Source organism: Acyrthosiphon pisum, chromosome X (assembly GCF_005508785.2).
Source record: "Acyrthosiphon pisum isolate AL4f chromosome X, pea_aphid_22Mar2018_4r6ur, whole genome shotgun sequence".
Lineage (NCBI taxonomy): Eukaryota > Metazoa > Arthropoda > Insecta > Hemiptera > Aphididae > Acyrthosiphon > Acyrthosiphon pisum.
The window spans coordinates 53,007,672-53,015,276 of record NC_042493.1 but is presented as its reverse complement, the minus strand read 5'-3'; positions in this window follow the sequence as shown (position 1 = coordinate 53,015,276).

Here is a 7,605-nt window from a genome sequence, read left to right as displayed (position 1 = left end):
CCCCCCCCCCCCCCCCGAACCGTGCATGAGTACAGCAGTAGTTTAATAATAATAATAAAATATAAAATCCTACTATATAATTTAACCAGTCGTACGGTGCTAAGTTGCTAAGTATAAAATACTAATCGTCGATATAATAATATTACTGAAATATATGGCCGACACACCTAATTATAATATAATATATTATTATATTATAATAATATGGATTATTGCGATATAGGTATGTTGGACAGAGATGTTCATGGATTCTGTTATTGCGGATGGCGCACTCCGACGGGGCAAAGGATTATGTTACATACTTGACTTTTTTTTACACATTTTATAATATGTTTATATTATATTATAAAATACCTATAATTATACGATTTACGATTATAATATACAAACGAAGCTATTACAGACTCGGGAGAGTTTACTATACCCTTCAGGTAATACTGAAGTAGACCCGGGAGAGTTTACAATCGTCCGTTCACAACTCTTTGTTTTTTGGTTGGCAAAATGCGATTGTAAATATTTAGTCGTACCTATCAATACTACACCATGACTGCTACGAAGTTGAATATATTCAGATTTTGGCCTTCAATTTTTTCAACTTACTGTGGTTGAATACACTGGTTAAATAATAATGATAGCTCTATTGCTCTAATATTAGATATTTTATTAGATATGTATTGAAAATTAAAATATTATTTCGGATTACACGGTATGACACGACATGGTTAGACTCACTTTTTAGTAAGGAAGGGATTAGCTCATTGGAGGTTCATGTATTCATATTTCAGGCATATATATTATACACAATAATAATAATAATAATAATAATAATAATAATAATATATGTATATTACTAAGTGCCTATTTTATATTAATATTGCATTATATATATTATATTATTGTTTTTATGCGTACGCATTTTATGTATTTAATATTTATTAAACATTCTCACCGTTTAACTAAAATTGCTTTAAGGATCTTATTACTTATAAGTATTACTCAGACATTAGAAGAATATATTTTTATATAATAAAAATTAAAAATGACAATAGTATCTTTGAATCTTGGTACTTTTAACTTCAATGCATTAGTTTTTCGTTCTTATGTTGTGGAGAGGTAGATACGATGTTAGATAGTCTTTTTTTATTTACTACTTTTGTTTTATTTTGGGATTAAGATCTAAAACAAGATGTTTAACTAATGTAATTGACATACAAAACTAAACTAATAAAATATAACATTGTGTTTACTGTTTTATATTATAAAATCAATATATTATTATACTGTTATTATACGGTTTTATGGATATTTAATGTTATAATATGTTACTGTCATCAGTGAAAATGTTAACGGGCCTAGAAATAAATCGCTATACCTTGTAACAAAAGAGAATACTAATCTTATTTTATCATATGAGTTTTCTGTCTTAACTATAATATTTGTGTGTTTCACAATTAGTTAACGTAGTGATTAGTTTGATACGAGTAGTGTCGATATGAAGTTTTAAACTTATTATATACGCACTTTACATCATGTAATAATACTCTAACAAATTTCTACTGGCAACCATCCAACATCAAAACATAGATCTGCGCAGTATTTCTGTTTTTTGTTAAGCAATAAAAATAAACCGTACCTATTCAATAATTATCTGCAGGGCTTGCATTTGAAAAAAAATTCCGTTTTATGTTATTTACAATTAAAATGTTACACAATTTTTGCGTTGATCGTTATTTAAAATAGTGTTTATACCTATTAAATTTAAAAATAATAACTAACGTGGGTAGATTATGGCCCGGATACGGAATATAATATAATCAATTCTTAGATTGCTTGCATGAAATAAATGTTTCTACGAAACCAATAGCCCTTTTAAATAAATAGATTTTAAAATATTTCGTTTTGCGTTATTTTTCGTTCAATGATATTCTATATAAAATTAAATTAAAATGCTGAGCGAAAAAATGGAAAATAATCCTAAGCCCCTCAAAAAGTACGGCAGTATTATTTACACTTCGTCGTCCCAATAACCCTCCCTCTCTAGTACTTAATGGCGACAACATATCCTGGTCTCCAACAATAAAATATCTAGGAGTTATCTTAGACAAAAAATTAACCTGGAACCCTCACATTTCTTCGAAACTTCAACAAGGCTACCGACGACTTAAAATTCTTTATCCCTTAATCAACCGTCAAACCACCCTAAGCTGGAAGTGCTTCATGCTTCTTTATAAGCAAATTCTACGACCATTAATACTCTATGCTGCCCCTATCTGGGGATACTGTGCCAAAACTCACATAAATAAAATTCAAGTCTTCCAGTCCAAGATTTTACGCATAATATCCAACGCGCCGTGGTTCGTCAGAAACGAAGCACTTCACACAGACTTCAGACTCCCGATGGTTAAATCCTACATACAGAATCTCTCAGTCAACTTCTTTGGCCAACTAAACAACGCCAAAAGTGCAATATATTTCAAACTCAACGACAAGCCTACCCTCCGACGTCTCAAGCGCGGACGTCCTCATGATGCCCTTTCTTAATAATATATGTATATAGATATTTAAAAAAAAAAATAAAAATTATACACCTAGATTAACTAATTATTACGATATCACATTTTAATATCTAGCTATTCATCCATGTAAATAATTGTAATTTATTGTATTTACTTATTTATTTATAACAACTATTTGCATGTTAAAAATTTGTCTTTTTATCAATAAGTTAGATGACCTTGTTGTCAGTAACACTTTATTAATAATAATAAAAAAAAAAAAAAATATAAATTACGTTTTGCGTTATGTATTGTTTAATGATATATAATATATTATTTTGTTAATCGTTATGTTTTGTTTTGGGATATTTAATTATTTTTGATTATTGCTTTCCGTTTTAATAACGTTTAAAAATTTCAATCGTTTTTTTGTCAAATATAACGTTATTATAACGTTTGCAACCCCTGAGTTTATATGTTTATTTATTGAATTACTTAAATGCGGAATTTGCTAAATCCTTATCATCTATAGGTTTTTAATATATTTTGTCTTAAAATCACAAACTTTTACATTTGTATGATATTGATAGATTAGATAGTACAAAACATATTTAAAATAACTTAAGCTATAATAGTATAGTTTTCTTCAAGGAAATATATTTTGTTTCTTATATGACTCAATCTTAATGACTATAAAGTGTTTTGTTTGTAACTTGAGTCATGTGGTATTACTTCTACAAATAAATTCGTTCTTTTCTATTATAGTTATACTATCCTGGGGCTATAATACTACTATTGTACCTACTATCGTTATTGTTTGACGAGAGTGTTTGCGTTGTTTATAAAATATGGTATTTAATAAATATGATGATAGGAGGTATATTATTATTAGATTTGACGCACCAAGCACTTAGGGTAAACTGTGTATGTGTTATATGTTTCCCGAAGTTTGTGAAACGTGAAACCGTTTTGTGTCTCATCGATTTGAAATGATATATTAAGCTGCTTTTGAGAGGTGACAGGAGCAGTTTCTTTTGTTCGTTAAGACGTTATAGTTACTGTTTTCTAGTCAATATCTTAATCATAATCTAAATAGTTTTGTGTTTCGGTTTTTTTCGAGTTCCTTAATGACTTATTACGATTTATTATCATTATCGGCATTATATCGGGATGTAAATGTAATGTTTATATATATCCGTGTATTCTTTGCTATTATTTGTGTGTGATTCTGAGACTGCCAAGTTTTTATCGATTATGTGATTTGTGCTTTATGCATTATGCCAACTAAATATTCGTTTTCTTATTCTGATATTTTTCTTTATACTTATATTTATATATTATATGTAACTGTATATTTTATAAACAGAACGAGGGGAGAAGAGGCCACGAGTTTCATTCAAATACATCTATAATATGTGTGTCTATAGTGTAACGAATGTTTTCCAGAATATATTTTCATTCCTTGATTAATTCTAAATTAAATATTTGCTCTAATTATTGTTTTAAATATCTACTAAATTGTGTATTTAGGTATATTTTTATATATTTAAATATTGAAATTGTACTTAATAGGTTATATTAATATAGTTAATTTTATTTAATTTACCTGTAGTTCGGAATTTTTAACTAAACTTTCTCAATAATTTATATCAAACATATTGATTTGTGCAGTAATTACAAATTTGACTCATGCATTGGAAAAACGAAAACGGTTGAACAAGAATGAATTATATGGAGGCAAGACCGGATTGGGTAGTATCGGTCCTTCAAGAAATATTTTTCTACCAGTCCATAATTTAGTGGCCCAAATTTTAATAATATTAATAAATTATAATGACTTAATCACACTTTTTGTTAGTAAACTATTATAATATAACTGTCATATAAATCTTAATGCGGCATTGCGAACATTTTCTCCTACCAGCTCAAAATGTTAGCGGCCCTTCGAGTTTTTCTCAAATACTCGACTGTCCTATCCGGCTCTGCATAATGATTTTGAAAGCAGACACATCTAGCGCTTTTGATTAACCATTGACTACCGGAAACTCCGAAACTAGGAATGTAAGCCTAGTAAATTTATCCATAGATGTAAATGAATTTTTTACCAGTCAATTTTTTTACTAAAATTAGTTGCTATGAGTCTATAATATTTATAAATTTATAAAATAACAATATTATGGTTGATTTATAATGTGATCTTGTAACTAAGAATAATACGAATGCCAATTAAGTATTTAGACTACCTTAAAAAACAAGTCACTGTAAATTGCGTCCCATTTTAAATTTTTATGTGTATTGCAGCCCAATATATTTTGTATTTATGTACATTTGGGACTAAATATTTTTTATTCATACGTAAATAATATCCATGGAGATTTATCAAACTCATGACAGACAGTAATACAATATAATTGTTTTAATAGTGCCATATTAGTATGGTTAAAAATACTGGTTTTGCTGTTTTTGTTGCTATTATAAAAAATTAAAACTACCTATCACTCTACTAGTTTTTTTTAATGTTCCAGGATACATTTGTGGATGCAATTTATACCTACTCCATTCACAACACTAATGCATATTGTATTTTATTGATTTTTCGTATCAAATTTATTTTTAATAATATAAACTATCAAAAAGTAAAATCAATATCAATAAAAAAACAACAATCCGAAACGTACAGTTGCTAAAATTGTAACTTTTCAGTTATAAATATCTAGGTACACAAAATAATATAAAAAAAGTGACTAAGTGGATTTCGCTCTGCTGTACAGTAGGTTATAAGTGGGCCAATGTATAATGGATTGTATTAAACTTGAATTCAATGATATAATATCATTGTATAAGAAAAACGATTCTGAGTGGAGACGGTTTGTCAGTCTGGATTTTTATATTGTTATTATTTATTATAGCCTTTAGGCTTTAAGTTGAATTAATATTATAATATTATAATGTTTTATTCATTGCTATGGTGATAAACAAAGCGTTAGAAATTAAAATCCCATTTTTAGCGGTTTTTCGTAATTTGTCGGTGGTTTTTCCCGTAGCAACTATTGAGAAAATCGAAAAATTATTATTTTTAAAAATGACCTCTTTAAAGTACCATCTTTATCCAATTTGCTAAAAGATAAGATACTATAATATGATAAAATCAAAGAACTTCTTCTGGTAGAAATTGTGTGTATAGGATAAAAAAAAATGAATAAATATACACCATTGTTAAACCACTAGCTTCCTCACTCCACTCAGAATTTAAAAAGACGTAGTATTTATTGGTGCAGTTAATTTTTTTACTAATAATATACAACTGGAAATAAATCTGACAATAATTATAGGACCAAAAGGAATTAATATTGGTAAAATTGTCAAGTATTCATGAGTATTATTTTCTGGAAAATTTATTTATGCATTAATGAGTTTTTGGGTATTGTTTGTGTTTTGTAGCCAAAGTTCAATGTTTGTTCAATTAGGTACTACCCGAACATTTCAGAAGTAACCTTTTTATAATACACAATCTGTGTTAAATTTAGAAGGGCTATATGAAACTTTTGGAACACTCCTGCTTCTATATGTTCTTGAAAAATTTTTAAAAACATCATTGTAAAACCATAAATCTTTCTCCACTCCATACAAAATCTAATATGAAAAAGTTTTTGTTTTTATTTTAGATACTGTAACCAGAATATATTTAATTTAATAGTAGGTAGTACATATGCAATTGAATATTAACAGTTTATCATACTTGAGCAGGTGTTGAAAATACTTTTTACTATGGTAGGGGAGAGTGTGGTAAGTTGATGAGTCGGGTTAGTTGACGAATTGATTATAATTCTTAATAAATTATGATATCAATCGATATTAGTAACCGATTACATACATGATGTTACGAACAACTTATTTCTCGATACCGAGGTTATTCTGATGAGAATTAAATATTTTATCAATGTTTCTTCCCCAAACAACGTTTTGATAACATTTTTGGTTCATTTGAAGTAACGATTTGCCGAATACCTTAAGTATAATTACTAAATCGATTTTACACTTTAGAAACTGCATTTTATTAGGTACGTATATTTTGAATATATTTTTGATAACTATGATAAACTGCATGTTATGATGAATAATTAAAACGTTTAAAAAACATTTGTGGGGCAAGATGACACGGGTAAGTTGACGATATCGTCAACTTACATCTGTACATTAAATAAAAGTATAACATTTTTAGAACAACTAATTTATTAGGATTACAAAGGTGAGAAGCTACAAAAGAATAATAATTTGTAATATTTTGTGAAATTGAACTTTCATTGTGAATACAATTTGTATAAAACATTTTAATAAAATTAAATAAATAAATTCCTTAAATATAATTTAATTAAAAATAATCCCTACACGTTCGTTGCTGAATACGCCGACGATAAAGCTATCCTTTCAACCCACGAAAACCCTATCATTGCCTCTTTTCAACTTCAATCTCATCTCTCTCGTTTAGAATCTTGGTGTCAAAATTGGAAAGTCAAAATAAATGAAACCAAATCCTGCCACATCACTTTTACCCTTAAACAGCAAATTTGCCCTCAAATTTCTTTTAATAACATCACAATTCCAACCTCACCAAACACAAAATACCTAGGTATATTTTTTGACAAAAAACTAAACTGGGCCCACCATACTCATAACATCAAAATTAAACTAAACTCTCGTCTTCGTTCCCTTAAAGTCTTCTTTAACGCAAAATCAAAACTTACACTTCACACTAAACTAAACCTATATAAAACCCTCCTTAAATCCATTTGGATGTATGGCATCCAAATATGGGGCTCTGCAAAAAAGTCACATATAAATAAAATTCAAATAACCCAAAATAAATTATTTCGTTTAATAACAAAGGCTCCTTTCTATGTATCCAATCAAACTTTACACTCAGACCTAAAAATGAACACAGTGTTAGAAACCGCTACCAAGTCTTACTCTCGTTACCACAACTCTCTCTTCGACCACCCTAACATCCTAGCTAAAAATTTAACCAATCCAATGCCTGTCAACCCTCCCAAAAGATTGAAAAGAAAGTGGTGCCGCGACCTACTTTTATAATTTAACCTTACGACTCTGA